General features: G+C 41.8%; 1 protein-coding gene and 1 long non-coding RNA gene across 3 annotated transcripts in view; one reads left to right on the top strand and one right to left on the bottom strand.

Annotated features, from left to right (window-relative positions):
- The window catches only part of UBE2E2 (ubiquitin conjugating enzyme E2 E2), a 249,877-nt gene that overhangs the window by 110,520 nt on the left and 117,486 nt on the right, over positions 1–21,871 (top strand). The gene's annotated exons all lie outside the window — the stretch shown is intronic.
- The window catches only part of LOC128329870 (uncharacterized), a 71,413-nt gene continuing 59,140 nt past the window's right edge, over positions 9,599–21,871 (bottom strand). The window contains exon 4 of the long non-coding RNA XR_008309826.1: positions 9,599–9,883. This is a non-coding gene — a long non-coding RNA (uncharacterized LOC128329870). The remainder of the gene's footprint in view (positions 9,884–21,871) is intronic.

Below are 21,871 nucleotides of genomic sequence, written 5' to 3'. Positions count from 1 at the left end.
ACAACTTTAGCATCTAGTTCTTATACACCCTCACTCCCAATGCCTCATCATCTCCAGCATCAAGAACAACTGGCTATTCAGAATTCTCTTCTCCCTGTAGTAGACCCAGTGGGTCATAGCCTCCCACTTCTGGAAACGCCAAGCCTGCATGAGCTGAGAGAATGCGAAATTCCAAAATGCAGCCTATGGATAAACATAGTCTCTGAATGTTTTAAATTTTTAATTGCTGTGTCCCCCCTCCCCCTTTATTACGGCCTGAGGCCAGCAAATTAATTGCTGTTTAAATTTGTTAATTGCTTTCATCTCTGAATGTTTTAAATTTTTAATTGTTGTTTAACAGTTGGTTTTATTCTGTTTCTATTGTGTTTATTTTTGTGAACCACCTACAGCCTTTGGAGTCAGGCGGTATATAAATTCAATAAATAATAATAATAATAATAAAGGGTTTTTTAAAAAAAATCCTCCAGCACTTGAACTTATTCGGTTATCCTGTGAAGTCTGATCAGAAGGTTCAGCATAGGAAATATTTCTTAGTTCACATAACTTGCACAATTAACTTCAGGGATTTGTGTAATATGTGACCATATTGTGTAATATGTTACACTATTACACATAGTGTAATATGTGACCATTAGTTTAAATAGATATTTTTAAAGATCCATTCATATTCATGGAAGATGGATTTATGAATCATAACTATAATGGCAAAATGGCATCTATGTTTTTATTTTATTTTTGTCATTTATACACCACTTTTAAGATGAACCTCCCAAAGCGGTTTACATAAAAACTTAAATAAAGAACTGTGATGGCAATTGGGGGAGGGAGGGAGGGAGCTGCAGAGTGGAAGCTGCTCAGCCTGTGTCATTCCCATGATCAGAGGCGGTATACCTGTGGCTGCTGGGGGAGAGACACGAGCTGGCGGCAGGGCTGCAGGCTGGCCGCCCTCAGAGTAGCATGCTGGCTCGGCTGCCCCCAGCCTCCACCAGCCCGGGCGTGAACAAGGAGATTGGCACACAGAATTCAGCTAATTTAAGTGCCAGGATTCTCAGCGCCAACTTCTTGCCTGCTTTTCTGAATGGTGGGTCCTCTTTCCCACTCCGCCCCAAAGTTGCATTAAAAAGCAGCAAAAATCCCAAAGTCCCTCCCCCACCCCCTGACCAAAAAGAAAATTACCTTGTTTTTACATCTTTATATTCTTGCAAATTCAGTTGCTTAAATATTGGGTCCTTTAGAGACAGTGGGGGAAGTGGGTACAGAAATATGTGGGATGGGAATATGTTAAGTTGCGTGTTGAAATGTTTCTGCTAATGCATATTTGCATAAATATTATTACATTCTTGTGACTTCAGTTGCTGTTTGCCCTTAAGAACCCACATATTAAAAATTTTGTGTGTGTGTGTGTGTAACTTGCAGCTTAACTTGCAGCTGGTGAGGGGGGAATCCAGAAGTCTTTAGGTGATGATGCTTAGGTGATGGGGTGGCTCTTAGGCTGAGGCTCCAAAATTACCTAGGTGCATGACTGCAAAGGGATGAATGAAGAGTGTATGTTCTGTAGCTGGAGCTCTTAAAGGTTCAGAGTTGTTTGACCTAAACAGGCATATAGTAATCAAGTGACTAACTACACAGGATATGTCAAAGAAATTAAGCAGCCCTATATGTCATAGTAGACACACAGAATAGGTATGTGTCCACCTTCCATATGATGGTATTCATATGAGGTATCTGCAATTTCCAGATATAGGTGATATGTGTGAAACAGTCATTCATGTGTGAAACAGTCTGGAATCAACATTTGAGTATTCTAGGCAAAACACCCCCTGGGGCTTATTGTATCTCTCCTCAAGATAAGAAGAGAAGCAAGAGCAAGTGATAAATTTTAGACTGCATTGACATGTCATTTTTATGAATACAGCAAATTCATTGCAAGACTACCAGATTATGCTTGCTTTTGTGCGACTTCGCTTTTCTCTTATGAAGAAATGGTATATTTTCTATATACTATTGTACTACATAAAGAGTTGTTCTGTATGTTGCTGGTGTTCCTGAAACTTCATTTTGGAATTTCCATGTGTCTCAAACGAATGCAACAAATATTTATATACCGCTTTTCAACAAAAGTTCCCAAAGTGGTTTACAGAGAAAGAAAGAAATAAAATAGGCTCCCTGTTCCCAAAGGGCTCAACATAGTATAGTAGGTCATATAATTTGTCCTTTTGTTTTCAGTCTGCTCTGGTAACCCTTTCTTCTGCTCTTTCTACCTCTACAAAAAGTTGCAACTCTTTTTATTCACACAATATGTGTGTGTGTGTGTGTGTGTGTGTGTGTGTGTGTGTGTGTGTGTGTGTGTACATATATATTTGTCCCTTCAAAACCTGCCCTTTTACTTACCATTTATTTCAGCAAATGTTGTACTTCTCTCTGCTCTAACTAGCTTGCTTTCTTCTATTTCTGCTATCTTGGGGGAAATCTTATTGGAGAGCCCTTGAAATAATAAAATTTGCATAATGACTTTAGGCTGTGTAAGACCATAGGCTGGTTCAGATTACCTAAAGTCTGTCAAGTCTGTGCACTCCATCACCATCTCAGTGTGGAGCTGTGATATTTCAGTGCTAGTTAACTTAAATGATACAACTAGCTTTAGACAAGCCATGGAGCTGTAGTTCAAACAAACCAGAATTTTCTCAGGTTCATGAGCTGAGGAAGGCAAAAAAGAAGCTCGCAAGCTCAGCAGGGTTGAGGTTGCACTGATGATCCAGTATACAGGTTTCTTGGTGATTTGACCTGATCCCCATGACTTCACCATTTACCAGTGGTGGGAGACAGGGAGGGTAGAAGAATAATGGATTCTTCTGAACTGTGCAGTTCAGCTGCTTAGGAAACTTAAATGGCACTGTTGATGTTCAGGAATTGCCCAGTTTGTGTGTCACTAGAATACATGACAGGAAAATATGCTAACAGCAGCAAACATAATGAGTTAATGGGTTTGGGGTGTTGATGATTTCATTGATCTTGTTGCTGTAAGAGAACGCTGTAAGAGAACGTGTGTCATTCATATGCTTGTGTACTGGTATTACACTATTTCTTTTTAAATCTCAGTAGCTCTGGGCTTCCTTTTTCTTAAAAGCTGATGTTAGCAATGTGTCCATTGTTGAATAGGAAAATAAAAATGAGTGCTGTCATAAAATCTTACTCTCTCCAAATGTAAATGAAATTGCCTGAAGTCTGCTGTACAGTACATTTCTCATCCATTCAGTTTCTTTCACTGAGCTGTTGCTATCCTGGGACTTATCCAGTTTTCATATTTTAGAATACTCTACTGATTCAATTTCGTTCAGATGAAATAGGTTTCTTATAAAATGTTTTCCTTGCTTTATTTTCAACTTGTTTGTTGTTTATAGTGTATTGAGAGGTGTTTCTGCACAATCCAAAAAAAAATGTGCTCCAGTTGCAGCTATTCTTTGAATTTAGTTTTTAAAAATTGTGCTTTGTTACTATTTGAATAATTCATTTTTATCCCACTCATTTTCCAGAGTGCCATACTTGGTTCTCCCCTTACCCTTAATTGTTTTACAACAATGTTGTGTAATGAGAGAGTGACTGGCCCAAGGTCACCCACTCAGGACTGGTTTTAGGAATTTATGACCTTTGCACAGGGCACTGTGTTTTAGAGGCAATGTGCAACAGCATCACTTCTTCACCAGATTCCCCTTTACTAGTATACCCCACAAACTGGTCCATGTACCAGTTTGAACCACTCCAAAGGTCAGATTTGAACCGAACTGGCAAAACCAGTTTTGTGCGCACCCCTCACACCATATTGGGCCATGGCAGTGGTGTGAGTGCATGTCTGCGTGTGTCAGAAGCACTAATGGACAGACTGTGACACATCTGGTTTTGGGTTTGACCAGGGTGGGGTGAACTTCCGGTGGTGTTGCAGTGGGTAAGGGTGACCATGAGTTGCTCACCTGCCATGGCAAGCTTGAAATAGCCCAGCAGGGGTAGGTTGGCCTTGAGGAAGACCAGCTGCTCCACCAAGTCAGTATCCAAGCTTAAGTGATGGGGCGACCAGGTTCAGAGTGTGTGCCACACAATGGATGGACACAAAATGAAGCTGTTTGGCTGCCTTCAATATGTTTGGACCATTGTCTGTGGCCATGAACTCTTGGTGAAGGTTTGGCCAGTGAATGGAGAGATGGAGCCATCTCTCCATCTAGCGATCCATGGCCACCAATGGCTCCTGTGCCATGTAGTTAGTGTCCATCATCTGCATATGTAGCAGAGCTCACCTGTGTTTTGCTGCATGGAAAGAGCTGGCTACGCCACCTGCAGCAAGATGTCCCCTTACTCTCCTGCCCCTACCAGTGCAGTCCACTGTCACAGACAGTGGTCCCTCTAATTTTTTTTAATCTCTGTGCGGAATGAGTTTTGTTCTGGTCAGCACTATCAAGGCACTGTGTGTGCACATACATTCAGAGTGGGGCCTTCCTAATTCAATCTGAGCGGGATCTAAAATTAACTAAGTGGACATCTGAAAACTTGTGAGCGTGTGCACATGCACATGCCTTAGAGGGAACAGTGGTCACAGGTCCACAGGTCAGCAGTGAAGTACAAGCTTGTCAGGTGCTGCTGCATGCAGCAGTCCCAACACAGTCTCCCTTTATGCCTGGTACAGGAAGGGCACTACCCAGTGGTGCATGAGTGAATATTATAGTCAGGTCAAGCAGTAGGAGCAGCTGGCAGAAGTCGGTTTCTCCATCACTTGGAATACCTGATCGTCCAGAGTGATCATCTCTCCAATTAAATGATGAAATAAGGCTTTGGCTGATCAGACCGTTTGCCCACCAGCTGCATCTTCCACTGCTTGGGAACAGGAGCAGGTGCCTTTTCACTAATCGAGGGAACACCAGGCTTATGGCTGCCAGCAGGATCAGGGCCCTGGGTGATGCTGTTGTAGGTGCTTCAGCACCCCCAACATCGAAAGACACTTAGAGTCCTTTCACCTGCTGACCTGTCCTTTGCAGTGAATGAAGACAGCATGGGTTGGGTCACCAGGGCAGAGCTAAAAATGGTTCCACACCATGCTGGCATCGGAGCCAGTCCAGCTGTGGTACTGGGGCTGCTGGTTCCTTCTGGGGATCATTGCCGCCATGCTTGATCCGGGGCTGAAAAGGTCCAGGAAGTGGAATGAGTTCCTTCTGCTCCTTATAAGTCTTAGACTGTGTGTGTGTGGCGGGGGGTGGGGTCACACTGCCAAGGGAGATTGGGGAGGATTTAAGACTAATTTGGCTGAGCTAGCAGCCAAGACAATCTCCTCTGCTGCCACAGGAAGAGCTTCTTCCCTCGCAGGACCACCCTCTTCCAGAAAGGTGAGCCCATGTGCAGGCATGGCAGGGCGGACTAGTTGGGGAGTACGCTCCTCTTGCCATTGCCCACCACGACCAGCATCACCCCTACTTCTGCCTGCTGTTCTGCTCCTGTGTCTGCCTTGCACCCTCTTGGACACCTTGGGTGGGTTTTTTAATTTAAAAAAATCAAGTCCTAACTTTGATGGAGGTGGTATTTTTTAAAAAAGGAGTGTGGGGTCAGGGTGGTCCATTTGTGTTGTGTGTGCCACACACAGTGCTATCTATAGCACTGTAGTGCACACACAGAAGCTAGAAAAATTAACACCCTCCCCAAAAAATAAAATAAAATGAAGAAGTAGAGAAGTAAAGAAGTAGGCTTTATTTGGGGGCAAGGGTTGGAAGGGAGTAAGCAAAAATGGGGGAAGGAAAAGAGGATTACTGTGGTCTTAACCCACTCCACCTGTCCTACAGTCCTACCTAGTACCTAATCCATTCCCCAAACTAAGCACTAGTCAGAATTCTAACCTGACTGGAGGGCGGGGGCTTACCTTCCAGTGTCTTCTGGAGTCTAGCCAGGTGCTTCTCTCTGAAGCACTCAGGCCAAGTAGACACCGGGACTCAACAGCCAGGGGTAGGGCAGGTCAGCACTAGTTGGGCACCCCCTCTCCCAAATACATAAAAAAAGAAGCCGGGGGGGGGGTTTAAAAAAAACACACCAGGGAAACAGAGAGACCCAGGGCACCAGAGAGAAGTCACACAACACACCAGCCTACAAAAAAGAAAAGAAAAATGAAATCCAACCCAGGTACAAAGCAGCAGAGGTGCAGCTTGGGGCTGCAAAAGGAAAAGCATCCCAGTTATTAAAGCTAAGCCATTGGAAGTTAAGGATCTGTACAAACCAGTTAGGCTGTCCTTTCCGGACCACCAGACCGGTGCGGAGGTCCAGAGTTTGGGCCAGTTTGGTAGTGGGGGGGGGGTTACCTTTAAGGAGAAGGGAGGGTGCACACACACACACCCCGTTTTGTTTCCACCGGCGCACGTGGACCAGCCACTTCTGGTCTGGTGCTGACCAGGGCGGCAAGGAGGTATGCTGCTGCCCCACACCAGCGGTTTTGGAGACAGAACCAGTGGAGGAAACTGGTGGGTATAGGGAGATGAGTACTCTCCCTGCTCCTTAATGGTAACCCCCCTCCCGCCGAAATGGTTGAGTGCTGGTTTTGCACATCACTTCTGGAGGCTGGCTACAAAAAGAAAAAGGAGGAATTCACAGAAGAAGAAAATCCACAGCAACACCCAGTTAAATCAACTGGGGCAGCTGGTACAGTTAAAAAGGTGTGTGTGGGGGGGGGGGGGGGTTGATGCAATTGGCTAGCACTGCAAAAAATGGGGGAAAGACAAGTCAGCAGCCACTAACTTGTGAACTACCTGACCTATTTGAACCGAATTTTCTGCAACTATGTATCCCAAATTTTCTATTGGGACACATAGCCTCAAAGGGGTCATTTCTGATGATGTCATCCACCTCGGTTCAAGATGGCATATGTGTGAACGTTTAAGGGGCAATTGTGCTAACTTATTTATTTATTTATTTATTTATTTTATTTTATTTTATTTAACATGTGTATACTGCCCAAAACGCAAGTCTCTTGTGAACCACCTGACCAATTTGAACCAAATCTGCTGCAGGTGTAGGAACACATAGGGATGGCTCAGGGGCATGGTTTGTAATTATGTCCTCCACCCTGCTTCAAAATGGTAGACCCATGAACGTTTGAGGTGCAAGTGGGAACCCATTTGGACCAAATTTGGTACAGTTGTAGGGATACAAATGCACAGTTCATGATGATGTCATCCACCCCAATTCAAGATGGTGGACACAATAACATTTGAGGTGCAAGTGGGCTAAACTGCCTAACCGATTTGGACCAAATTTAGTCCGGTTGTAGAGATATTGAAAGGAAAATAGGCAGATTAGTTCTTACTAGAACAACTTGTCTAGTTATTGAGACCAGTTCAGACCCCATCACCATGTATGTGTCTAGAATTCTTTGCCTCAGTATGCTTCATTTAGTAATTACCGTTCTTGAATCTAATTTGCCATGTTGTTGCCCATTCATTTACAGCATAAGAGTATGCATGTTTATTCTTAAGTCCCACTGTGTTCAAGTGTTTTAAGACTGCAGCCTTAATATCTCTGCAGTTTCCCTGTCTTCCTTCAGAAATATCTTCAGTCCTTTTGTTGTCTTAACAGTCTAACCACATTCTTGGCTGGCTTGCTGCTACTGAAAGAAACGTTGTTTTATTTATTTTATTGATCAATAAATTCCTTGGCCTGCTGGTCAGTTTAAAAAAATCTCCCTGAATAGTTTACAATAGTTGAAGGCACAGAACATAAAAATACATTTTAACAATTATGTACTTCAAATTGTTGTTTTACCCCCCTTATTGTCCATTTACATTTATTTTGTCAGATTCTGTGAATCTCTCTGCATCTTAAGGAGTGTGTGTGTGTGAGAGAGAGAGAGAGAGAGAGAGAGAGAATGCTGTCACCTCCTGCAACATTTTTTCTGCAGTTGTGCACAATGGTGGATAATCTTGATCTTTTGTTCATTCATACCTTTCCTGTTATGTTTGCCCTGTACTTCTTGATTTCATGATTTATTTCTGAACTACTCAACACATCCTCCTCTTCTTATTGATTTGTCAGTAAAAGAATAATAGACACAAAATTGTCAATGAAATTGATAGTAAATGAGTTAAATGCTCAAGCTGATGACATAGGCAAATACTATCAAAACCAAAGGTGGTATGTTGATGACAATATCAGACCACAATACCCTGTTCTAGCAAGAAAAAAAATTCTGTGGTATTTGGAATGAGATCAGTCAAAATGCTTTGTGAGCCTATGTGCTAGAAAACTCTTCAGCAAACAAAATCTGCTACTCTGATCCATGTCAGATAAACTTGGAAAACATTGGGACCTGAATATAGTTGCTGAATATATATGTGGTGAATTTGGGGATGCTGGAGGGTAGGAGGGTAGAGGGTACCCTTTGGAGGGTAGGATGAATTTTGGAGTCAGATTAACCCTATGAAATCACATCATTTTTAGGAATTGACAGCCTAGCAGTATGAGTGGCAGTGATGGCAATAGCATGTATCTTTTTTATTAGCCTACTTTCTAACAGACTTATGAGATCACCCAGAATTGTGTGTGTGTGTGTGTGTGTGTGTGTGTGTGTGTGTGTGTGTGTGTGCGCGCCCCGCCCCTTAACTTGCCAATGCCTGGATCAGTAAGAACCAAATTGTGTACAGGTGTAGGGACACATAGAGACACATCAACAGCATAGCTTCATGATTATGTCATCCACTCCAATTCAAGATGGCAGACACGTAAATGTTTGAGACACAAGTGGGCTAACTTGTGAATTGCCTAGCCAATTTAGACCAAATTTAGCCCAGTTGTAAAAGGTAAAGTGTGCTGTCAAGTGGGTGGTGACTCGTGGCGACCACAGAGTCCTGTGGTTGTCTTTGGTAGAATACAGGAGGGGTTTACCATTGCCTCCTCCCACGCAGTATGAGATGATGCCTTTCAGCATCTTCCTATATCTCTGCTGCCCGATATAGGTGTTTCCCATAGGGGAACATACCAGTGGGGGTTCGAACACACAACCTCTGGCTTGCTAGTCAAGTCATTTCTCCACTGCTGCGCCATTCAATGGCTAGCCCAGTTGTAGGAATAGTGAAAGGAAACTAGGCAGGTTCATTCTCTCCTCCCCTTAACAGAAAACACTCTGTTTCTGTGGGCAACAGTAATGGCAACATCAGTGCTTGAAGTACTGATGCACCTGTTACTGCCACTCACAAAGGTGCAGTGTTTTCTGTTAGAAAACATACACACTGTTGTTGCACCACCACCACCACTCCAAACAGTGTAACCATTAAACAGCCACAAAAGCCCTTATCTCCTCAGTGCCTGAGAAAGAATAAATGAAAATTGGGAGTGGAGGATGATGTTTTAGACTTGAACCACATAGCTCTGGGACTCTAAGCAACATTTACTATAAGGAGGTTCCCTTGTCTGTTTTGTGATGAGTAATTTCAATATATAATGAGCCTGTAAGCTGCAAATCAGGTCAGATTCTTTATTACAGTCATTGACCAGTTAACAAGTTTCAAATACACAAAATTTCAATAAATTATTAAAGTACTAATACAAATTAAAATATATTAAAACTATCATAGGTCACCACTTTTTGCAAATTACTTTATTCAAAGCCAGTAAAAGTCCAAAAGTTAGATGAACTCCATTTTGGAAGATTTTGACCATAAACAGCATTTGAGGTTGAAAAGGTGTGAAAATCTTTACATACATAGTGTACATTGTTCTTGATTGAAAGTTAACATGCTGGATTGGCCTCTCCCTTGGTGACTTGCATTGGTGGCAGTCGTGATAGAAAGTGGGTCTTGTCCCCCTTCCACTGCTGACAGTTCATAGTCTTCTCTAATAGCAACTGTGATGAAAAACACATGGCCTGTTGAATGATTGATAGGTTTTATATTTCATACATTAGAGTCTTACATCTATATTATCTTGCATTTTTCTCTCTGTGTTGTAAACTGGAAGTGTATATGGTTGGAAAATTGAATACTTTCAGAATAATACTTTTCATCACAGGAAAAGAAACCTCAGAGAATGTATGAATAAGTCCTAAAGATTACTTGATATTTTTTCACATGTAGCTTTTAAACTGTAACATATTCATGTGTATAATGCAGGTGCATGGTGCATGTAAGATGCAATAAGATTGAATAAATGTGTACAGTTGTATGGCCCATGACTGGCTATGGCTTTCTGTTATATACACAATAGAAAACACACTCCAAGCAGCCCTAAGAATACAACATGTAAGATACGAAACTAGCTTATACTGAATCAGACTATTGGTCTATCTAGCCCACACTTCCTAGAGTCTAAACCAAAAATTGTTTATGGTTTTGGCTCTAAATCCTAGAAGTTATATAAGGAGCAAGCTTCTACCAAATTTAGCAAGTTAGTTCCATTGCTGATGTGTACTTTTGCTGCAGCTGTCCAGAGTCAAGTAGATTTCCATGCCAAACTTGATAATTGAAATTATCATCTAACCACTCCAGCTGGGGGGGGGGGGGGCAGAGTTGTGCACCCGGCCCTTGAGACGGGCATGGGGGCTGCCACTTTGGCTCCCTTGGCACGTAACACGTGCCAGCTAATGGGAGTAGGAGAGCAGCTGCATAAGTGGCTGGCTCATTTCTGTTTGCTCTCAGTTGCTCTGGGGGGAAATCACCCATCCCTCCCACCCCAGTTAAGTGAGGGTTCTCCGTTCTCCTTTTGGGGCTAAGTAGAAATTTTTTGGGTCACACCTTTTTGGCTCTAGTATGGCCTTTTTTGCCTACTTCTCACTCACTGACTGGTGAGTGGGCAAGCTGAGGAGTAGCCCTTGCAGCTTTTGCGGCCCGTGGGTTGGATTTTGCATCCCTTGGGCACCAGGTTTTGCGGCCCTTGGCCACCAGCCAGCCTCCTACTAAGAGGCTGGCTGGTGCCCGCCACTCAGGTATTGCAGCCTGGGTGGGGTGGAAGTTGGTTGGCTTCCCCTCAGTGAGGTTAAATGCTCACAGTTGTGATTATGTCCTGACTTGGCACCAGGCTGAATCAACACCCAGTCCTTCACCCTGTGGTGGGCAGTCATCCTTATGAGGCTGATCCACAGAGGGGATACCCGCACTGTAAATAGCTCATTGCAGGTTATTGTAATTTATTAATAAAAGTGGCCCTAGTTCATCCAACCATACATGTCTTGTCATTATTGGGCCTGGGTGTGCAACAGTTGTCAACACACTCCTCTGCTAGTTAGATGAGGTGGATGAATGACTTTAATTGTTTTTTATTTCACTTTTGAATCTCATCTTTTAAGTGATAGTTTCTTGTGTCATCTACTGTACAGTTATGTAAACTTACTAGAAGATACGCATTGACGAAATGGGCCTGAAGGTATTGGGTACAAAACAGACCTAAAGGACCAGGATGAATAAATAAAAATTTGAAGTTGTATAGAAGTTGGCAGGTGGAGGCAGAATAACAGGTGGAGCAGGTTGGAATGAGCAAATGGGTTACTTGATAGGATTCTACCTGCCAGTATTAAAAGTAATGGAGAACTTCACTTAGAATTGACCAATATACAGAGATATGTTCATTCTAGCATTATTTTGTCTAATGTCTTTCCTTAAAATAGCCAGTTTTACTACGGGTCCTGCATGCATTGTTTTTGATGGCAATATGCTGTAGAAGCATGGAACTTGGAATGTTATGTGAAACTTATACTCCGGTTGTTTTTCATCCCTTTTATTAGTGGCCAGGACATCACTTTTTCTGTCAACAGCACTTCAAGACTTCCTTTTCACACATTTATATATTTATTTATTGTTAGATTTATGTACCGCCTTTCATTAAAAACAATCCCAAGGCGGTTTACAGCAAAACTTAAAAACAAGATTATAAAAATGATTAAGCTAAAACTATGAGACAAATCTGATTAAAAAATTTAAGACACAAGTATAAAAACAATACAAAGTACAAAGAGCAGCAGCAGTGTACATCTTGTGTACATCAACACACAAGACTATGTAGAAATGTTAAATTTAAAAAGTGTAATGTTGAAGGATAACAAATGCCTATTGAGTGGGCATTAGGGTAGAAGGCAGTTTGCATCTTTACTGAACTCTTATTCCTGGGGAGGTTTAGCTGCACTAAATAGCAAATGTTAATGAAGGTAATATACTTTAGTGGCCTTGAGCCATAATTTGCTCATAAACTGTTCTTCTGCCATACTTTGTGAGACCTTTTTAATTGCATTGCAGCAATGCATGTTTTTCTGTTAGATAAAAAGCTGAAAATTCTACATAATGGCTAATTCATCTACCATATTTCAGGTCCTTCAACAAATAACATGGTTGGACTAGATAATCTGCTTCATCTACACTGCATAAACAACTTGTCAACACCCTTAGTGAGAATGTCAACATCTTGTTTACTGTATACCCCTGCCAGCAGGTACCTTTGCCAGAAGGCAACTTTGAATAGAGAATATGCAAAGGTCCAGTCCTCAAAGCAGAATCCTGGTGATTCTCTGGTTAGTGCAGATAGGACTTCTTTCACTCCCTCTCTTACCTCTGGTCAGTAACTTGGTGGTCATCCTTTACAGCCAGTTTAGTTAATGGCTCTATGTATACCAGTACACTAGCAAATATCCTAAAATATGTATTTTACACACTTGAAATTGATTGTTCTCATATTAGCAAAATGATGGATTAGGCTAGAGCTGTTTTTATGACACCTAATTTTCTGTGTTCGGGGATTTGTTTTTGTATGGATAAGCATTCAAAAATGAAAGTCCCAAGCTACTGAAGTGGTATAGTCCAGATACAGATTTACAAACTGATATTTTTGTGCTTAAGAACTGATGACTGCACCTAAGCAATGGACTGAAGCTTTCTGTCCCTAGTAGCTTTTGATACAGCTGTGCTCCTGGGTCCAACAGAAGCTATTCAGATATTTTATACTTGATGCATAAAATGATGCATAAATACATTCATTGTCATTTTATTCTGCTTCCAAGGCCTGTAAAGTTGAACTTAGGAGGCTAAAATCACCTGGTCGTACAAGCAAGGAGATGGAAAGCAGGATCAATTAAAATAGTTAAAAGATTTCTGAAATAGATTGTCTGCAAAATATGTCATTAACACTGTTGATGCAGTGTGGCATAATAAAGTTTTCATGAGTGCTTGTATGGAATAATCTAATTACATTAATGCAATTACCCATGACATGCTTATAAATCTTTATATTGCACCATCATATATGTGTGACTGTACACGGTCAAAGCATTTTTACTTAACCTATTCTGACACAAAAGTATTTATAAACTTTCCCCTTGTAAATTCTTCCATCTGAATCACCAGCTTGATTTTCCTGGGGTTTTTTTGTGAAAGTTCAAAGTGTTATTACACGTTTGTGTCTCAAATTTACTTTTTGTTCTCGATTGTATCATCCTACCTTTTAAATTCATTTTTAAATGGTGGATTTCATATGTTTAAAATGTTGTAATTGGATCAACTATGTTTACATCCCTTCTATACTGTGGCAAGATGTTTACATCAATTTATTTATATTTGGCCACTTTTAACTAGAGATGTACACGAACCAGTTCAGCGATCCATTCCCAGACTGCTGAACCGGTTCAAAAGACTGGCATTTGAGGCGGTCTGAAGGTGCGGTGGGGGGTAGCTTTAAGGCGCAGGAGATCGCTTTAAAGCATGCACACTGGCCACTTCCGGTATTACGCTGGCCGGGGCGGCAAGGAGGTACATGGCCTCCCTGCACTGATGATTTTAAAGACAGCACTGGTGGGGGAAATGCGCTCGGGGAGGGGTAAGAGCACCCTCTTCACACCTTAAAGCTATCCTCCCCACCGCTGAACTGGCTGTTGCCAGTTCCATACACATCCCTACTTTTAACTCCTGTAACTTAAGCTTCAATGTGACGTAAGGAAATATTCTCTCACTCTTCAAGCTTTGTAACAAAACTTACTTTTCAGTGCAATCCCAAGCATACTTAGTAGCAAGTGAATCTCACTGAGCTTTATGTGGCTTGCTTCTGAGTAAGCATAGGACTGCACTATAAATGTAAAAACATACTGGTGGCAGTCAGCATGGTTAATAAGTAACGCATGGGGACAAACAAAAATGTCATAGCTGGCTCCTTTGTGTCTTGAGGTTTCCATTGTGTCTCATCTCTTTGTGCTGTCCATTCACTTCTCCTTTTTCTTTAAGAGTGAAGGAAACAGCAATAATAGAACTGGTCTGAAGCGGGTAGGGGGTGGTTAGCACTGCAAGAATTCTGCCTCCTGCATTAAAAGAATAAAATTGAGAGCACCTAATGACTAAATGAAGGGACCATCATCTGTTTTAAGAGGGTTTTTTTATTTTTCTCTCTACAGGGAAGAGTTACAGAACCTAATAAATCAACCCTTGACTTGCAAAAAAGAAAGGGAGGAGGAAAGTCAGTCAGTGTTTTCCTTAGTTCTTTCTACTGGTCACCCTAAGTCTCATGTTATACTAATTTCCTTGCCCTTACCTTAAAACAGGAGTGGGCAAACACGGTCCTCCAACTGTTGTTGAATTACAACTCCCATTATCCCTCACTGTTGGCCACTGTGTTTGGGATGGGACTTGCAGTTCAACTGGAGGGCCATGTTTGCCCACCCCTGCTTTAAAATGTTGTTGTCCTAAAATATTATGCTTGCATTTCTTGGTAGTGTGCTTTCATTTATTGCCATCCTCAGTTAAGTAATGGCTTGGGAACGCAGTATTTAAGAGAACGCCTTCTTCATTATGAACCCCACCGCCTATTAAGATCTTCAGGGGAGGTTTGTCTGAGAGTGCCACCAGCTCGTCTGGTGGCGACTCAAAGGCGTGTCTTCTTTGTGATTGCCCTGGAACGCAGAATGCACTTCCGGCTGAGATTAGAGCTGCTCCATTCCTGTTGACTTTTAGGAAACAGCTGAAGACACATCTCTTCAGCCAAGCCTTTTAGTTAGTAGTTGTTTTTTATGGATATTTTAATCTGGTTTTATATTTTAAGTGTTAAATTCTTAGTTTGTTTTTTTTCTTGGTTTGTTTTATGTTGCAAACCACCTAGATATTTTGATAGTGGGCGGTATACTAGATAGATGGATGGATGTGAAATTACTTTCTCATCTTGGTATGTAGTTTGTGTCCCTTCTGTATTCTAGTGGAGTTAGCAAGTTCTAGATGACATCTTAGTGGAGTAATGGTCTCATCAGAAGAAACAGTAAAAGTTGTAGCAGCTTTTATAGAGACAAACAAGTAACAAAACAAGTTGTTAAAATGTTTTAAGGTTCTTTTTGTGTAAGGTGGCATGGATCCTCTTTAGGGGATTGCTTATGATGCTATAGCATAATCCTCAGGATATGTTATTGCATATCCACCCATACAGGGTGCCTTGGACTTTTCTGATCTTCCATCTGCCCACTTAACTGGTACATACCAGGTTGGGTATTCAGCAGATTTGACCCTGGGGTATTTCAGGAAAGGAGGAGATGTTCTTGCCAGGGAGTGCTACATTTCAAGTAGGAGATAAAGCTATGTGAATGTCCTAGCATTAGAGACATAAGATATGGAATGGAGAGTGGCATCCATACATATGAATCCATATATATTTTTTCTTGGGAATGAGTACCAATCTAAATATTTGGTCCCATGGGAGTGTCTGAAAATCCATTCTCTTATCACAACAAGCATAAATGTTTAAAAGCTACTTATGGCACACATCTTTCCAATATAATCCTTTCTAACAATTGCAAGGTTGAATGTAGATTGCTTAGTCTTATATAATCTCTTGCAAAGTTAATTGTTCATCTATGTGTGTGTTGTGTTGAAAAGATAAACTAAAAATTAAAATATGTACACAAAAATGAAATCATACATGTGGTTTATCTTATTTCCTAAATAGCTAGCACTGTGTTTTACTAACCTAGCAGAAAGGTTTTGTGCTGGAATGAGTGCAAAATGCTTTAGTAACAAAAACAAAATTTACTTTATGATTTAACAGTAATCAGCCATTGCTAATGTGCTATAAAATACCGCTTATGGATACTATCATTATTAAAGCTGATGACCTCCAGTTGCCTCATCTGCCTTATTCAAAGATAATAGACACACAGAAGCTATGGTTTAATTATCACCTAATATTTGTTCTAAATTAATTCCAGTACTATTGGGCTGAATCTGCAATGATGAGGCAATTAAAAATCATTATCTAGTCACTCAGAGTATCAAGCTCCTATTTAAATTCAATGGTATGTGATTTTACTGAGCGTAAATGCCTGGAGGAGTGAACTAAACAAAAGAAAAGTTTAAAAGAAGATGTTGAATAATTCCATAGAAATTTATAATATGCTTTGATATTTTGAGGTATTATGAATGAAGATTATTTCTGTACTGAGAATCATTTAATTTTTTTACACTGAGTCATCCTGAAAGCTTTTATGTAAATTGAAGGTGGGATATTACAAATGAGACTTCATGAGAATCTGAATGATTGCGATTAGTGTGCTAATTAAAAGTTTAAAAATTTCCTCCCTTTTGTAGTTTTTAAATTAGACCAGTTTTTCCCGTCTGCTTGATTTTTGAGACAGCAAAGAGAAAGTTTTAATTTCTGACTGCACTGATTGAAGAATGTGGGGTCAGAGCACTGGGTGTTGGAGAATAGTTACCACGGGGGGAGGGGGGTCACCATTAGAGGTGAATGGGAACAAACTGCTGTACTCCTGTCACCGGCCCTACTCCTGGGTGGGAATCAGTGCTGAATTGCCTCATCCCTACCACCCATGCCCAGACACTGCCCTGAGTGGTTGAGGCACGTCCCACAGGAGGCAGCACAGAGGTTGCCCTCAACAGGTGCAGCTTGCTGGACTCTCCATTGTTGCTGCAGTACTAAGGCAACAGCAGCAGCTATATGGAAGGTGAAAAAGTCGGGGAATGGGGAGCATGCTTGTCCTGGTTTCTCCTCTTCTCAATGCAGAAGCAAACAGAAGAAGCTGGTAATAGCATCTGTACTCAAAGGTGCACCTAGGTAATTTTTGAGCCTGGAAGTAAAGGCCTTTGGAGCCCCCACCCTGCTGCAAGTTAAGCATTATTCCCCTACACGCGCGCGCGCACACACACACACACACACACTATTTTTAACACATGGCTTCTTAAGGGCACAAGCAACAACTGAACTCACAAGAATGTAAGAATATAAAGCAGGTATATTTATGCAAATATGCATTAGCAGAAACATTTCAACACACAACATATTCCCATCTCACAGATTTCTTTCCCTACTCCCCCCTCTGTCTCTAAAGGTCACAATCACTCTTTGACTCCCAGTGTAGTACAGGCCAGCGGCGACCACACCACCCAGGACAGGCTGAAGAGGATTTGTGGAGGAGATGTGGAGGCCCTGGACTTTGGACCCGAAGTCCTGGTATAAGCGCACCACTGCACGTACTCTCCTTTCCTCTGCATGGTGCACGTTCTCCTTCCTTAGCAAAGAGCTGGAGGAAAGGGGAGAGAGAGAGAGAACTTCCACTGCTCCTGCCTTAGTACAGCAATGAAGAGCAGCCACTGTTGGTTGCTTGAGTGCAAGCTGCCCCTGGCATCGCTTGAGTGTAATTCCCCTCAACACTTAGCAAATCTTTCTTGTTCTAGTGAGTAAGAGTCAGTGTTTGAATTCTACCCTACCTTCATCCACATCTGTTTTGTGTAGTAATGAGCATGTCGGTGTCTCTTCTCTGATCCCTTTGCAAAGATAAGGAGTCCCCACCACTGTTTAACACAAAAATGAAGCTTAACAATAAAATATCTAGAAGGGTACATTGTGAACTTGGTTATGGGTTTGTTATGCAGGCAAATACAAATGGCGATTTACTAAATGGGTAACTTGTATTACAGTGTATTTGTAATAGTGATGACTAAAAGTATTCATTATTGTTGGTAACATTTCTGGCAGCTTTGAAAAGCTGTCTTTCCTTCAACATCCCTATGAAAAAGGTTACTTATTCATTTATATTGTCCTCTCTTGCTGACTCAATTTTCTTTGTTCTCCATAACATCATCGTACAATTAAATCTATTCAATTATGTAGAATTATGATATGAACCAGAGATGAGCCAAAATGGACTCCTAGTTTTCATATCTCTCATGCTTCCCCTTCGGCAATGGGATTAGGTGGTTGGAAGGAGACACACATGTTTGCACATTAGGCAGAGCCAGGTATTAGGAGGGAGAGAGAATGTGCGCTTATTGCTTCAGCAATTGTAACATTTCCTCTCAAGAGTGAGGGCAATGAGAGGGCTTTGCTCTCATTGATTGCAGCAGTCTAGCCTCAAGGTTTCATGATATCATAGCACAATATAATATCCAATTAGCCAGAGTCACACTGAGCAGGAAGAAGCCCTTGTTTAATAAAATAAAATAAAGTAGTACAGAGGAAAGGGAACACAATGGCTGTAAACAAATATTATACACAAGAAAATGTTGTGTACAGCGTGGTGTAGTGGTTAGAGTGCTGGACTAGGACCGGGGAGACCTGAGTTCAAATCCCCATTCAGCCATGATACTAGCTGGGTGACTCGGGGCCAGTCACTTCTCTCTCAGCCTAACCTACTTCACAGGGTTGTTGTGAGGGGAAACCTAAGTATGTAGTACACCGCTCTGGGCTCCTTGGAGGAAGAGCGGGATATAAATGTAATAATAATAATAAATAATAATATTTGTATACAAATATTATAGAGAAGGAAATATTATACACAAATATTTGTTTAGGAGACCTCTTTGTCCCCTTTAAAAGCCTCCCACACTTTCACAAGTTTTGCTGGTCAATGGCCGAATAAAATTATCTATCTGTCTTTCACAAGTGAAAATTCAGAGTTTCTCTTATTTTGATACCTTTGTATTCTCCTATTGGCTGAATATGACTAGCCAATTTGACTAACCAGGAAATAAGCAATAACTACAAGTTATTGTAGAAAAAATGGTGCCAAAGAAACAGTAGATGAGGGAGAGGGAAAATAATTGTAGTGAATAGGACTGAAAGACAGAAATAAGCTGTTTTCTGTGTCAGCTCCATGCCAGTTTGCTATTTCTGCCATGGTGGAATGTTCTGGGACCACACCGGAAGAATGTCCTACAAGTAACTTGTCATGTAGCACAGTTTTCATGCAGTTACTTGGAAGTAGCTACCCATTTATTTGCTCACATGTGTGAGTTGGTCCTTAATGTAATCTCTAAGGGCCACCTGTGTGCTAGATGCCTTTACATTAAAGGACAATGCAAGAAACACTTTGCATATAAGATTCATGTTGTCTTGAATGTTGTATTTTTCTGCAATTAGCAGTTGCTAATTAGACTGTAGAATGAAGGAGAAATGCACCCTTTGGGGGTGGCCAGTTCATTTACAAATTCATTTATTCAGTCACACATTTCTTCCATTATAGAATTCAACACAGTATACATACAGTTCCAGGATGGTCTCATGATTGGACTTGGTTGGTTTCAGCAAAGTTGGTTTGTTATAAATATTTATAACCCATCTTTTCACTGAGACCTAGTGAAGCAACCACCTCAGGTGGCAATTTGGTGGATGTAGCTATGTGGTGGATCTGTAAATGGGGACAATTAATATTTATATAATGCTTTTCAACAAAAGTTCCCAAAGCAGAAGGACATTTGAGGTGCCTCTGCCAACCAATCAGACAGCCACCTCGACATGCTTCATTAGCGAGCTGGCCATAATTTAGCAGGCCAACTCTCTTTTGAACTGAACACTTCCTTATCTGGTGGCAGCTCATTGCTGCCACCCACCATTCTCTATTCCTTCATACTTCCTTCTGCCCCCTTCCCCCTTTGAACAGCAATTTCAGTTTTCCACGGTAACACAAGTACAGCACCACATAAAATGAGGAAGGCAGTGATGTGTGCTACTGGACAAAAGACTCTGGATTGTGGGGGAACACCCACTTGTTGCCAGCATTGCTTTTCTCTTGGCTCCAAGGAGCCCCCTCATTTGTGTTTGGGTCTCCAGGCTTGGAGATCTCACTCTGTATATGCTCAGGAGCTTCTCAGCATTGTGAGCTCTCCATTTATGGCACATGTGGACCGGTCGCTTAGTGACAGTGCACCTGTTGTTGTGGTCCAGGCCTGATTTATATACTAAATATGCTCATTAGCTAGCATACAAAATTAGGCCTGTCTCATAGTGTCACCAAGTGACCAAGTTCTTTTATATAGTGACCATGTAGGATCTGGGTGCAAGGAAGAAAGGAGATCAAACCAATCCTAAATGATTCAATGGGCTTTATTGAGTATAAAAGAATAACAACATCAATCTAGCTGAGCAGAAAGCAGAACATTATATCAATATTACTAACAGTATTTCAACCCTAGCCAGCACCAATATTCACCCAGTGTTCCTAACTAACATATGTGTGTGTATTAAATCGTCCTAAAGCCTAATATAATTCAGATATAGACGGAAAAAGGGGGAGGGTAAGGAAGGTTGAGGACTGGCATGGGTTGGGGATATCAGAAATTAGTAGAGGGGGTGGGGGGAGGAGAAGGAAGGGAAAGGGTGGAGGGATCCAAGGCTTGTGGAGGCAGCATATTACCCAGATCAGAGGCTTGAGAACGGCAGAGCTTTCAGCTGAAGGAGATACGCTTTTGGCTGGAGAAAGGAGCTTTTAGATCAAGCATGCAGTTTGCTCAGAGCACAGCTGAGAGTCAGAGCACCATGGCTGGGGAAGTCTTGACTTCTCACTGCGCAGTGGAAGTCACAGACAGTTCCTGTCCCATGGAAAAAGTTCCTGCCTCTAGCCCCGCGGCTTGGGCAGCAAGCCCTTGGATTGCTCATGAGCAGATCTTGCTTGTAGGCACAAGATTGTGTGTAGGCACAAGACTGCTTGCTCTCTGTCCAGTATTAGCCTCATTCTTTATAGTTGTATTTTCTTTTGATCTCTTCCTTTGATCTCTTATAGAGTCTATTCAAATCTCCTCATCTTTTCCTGGGTCCCCAAAAGGGTGACAATGCTGTTACCTTCTGGATAATGTCTTTTAATTAGTCAGGATACTGGCCAGTCCAGAGAGATCTCAATCTCATCTTCTGTTAGTTGCTATCTTGAGGAGGGGACATTGCCCAAGGCAAATCTGCATCTCTGAGCTGCAAATGGGCATCTTCCCTTGTCCCAGATTTGCTAACCTGATTCCATGAGGTGTAAAGGTGTTAGTAAAGTAAGAATTAAAGTCTATAGGTGTTTTCTTTGTGTGCATTTACCTATGTTGAATTTCTATAGAGAACAATTGAGTATAGCAGAGCAATCATTGACAAAGATTAACATAGATCTCTTGCAACAGGAAAGGGGAGATCAGCCTCTGGCCTCTTCCACAGACATTATCTAATAGTGAGTCACATTTTAGCATTTGGATTGTTCTGGCCTGGCTTTTGTGCTTCCTTGAGTACCCATCTCACAATACAATGCTGGATCGCCTCTTCCCTCACAGACCAGTTGAGATCTGGGGTGTCAATTCACCCTGAGCCCAGGCATTAATTCCTGTCTTAATAAAATTGGAACCAGACACAGGCCTGAATTCCACATACTTCTGGGTTGGTACCTCTGAGTGTAATGTTGGGGTACATGTGCCCCAACACTGTTGCCCCTAGATTTGGCTCCTAATAAGCCAATTGTAAAGGAGAGCAGACACATACCCTCTCTAATGCTGGGAAATCCTAAGCTGACCCCAGAAGTTAACTAAAAGGCCCAGGGTATTTGAGGGACCGCCTGCTCCCAAGGGTTGCTGCCCACTGGATGAGGACATCTGAGGGAGCCCTGCTCCGGGTGCCGACAATGAGGGAGGCCCGGCTGTCGTGC

This window comes from Hemicordylus capensis, chromosome 6 (genome assembly GCF_027244095.1).
Source record: "Hemicordylus capensis ecotype Gifberg chromosome 6, rHemCap1.1.pri, whole genome shotgun sequence".
In the NCBI taxonomy this organism is placed as follows: domain Eukaryota; kingdom Metazoa; phylum Chordata; class Lepidosauria; order Squamata; family Cordylidae; genus Hemicordylus; species Hemicordylus capensis.
Note: the sequence above shows the minus strand (reverse complement) of the source record. Positions and strands in the feature narration are given on the sequence as shown.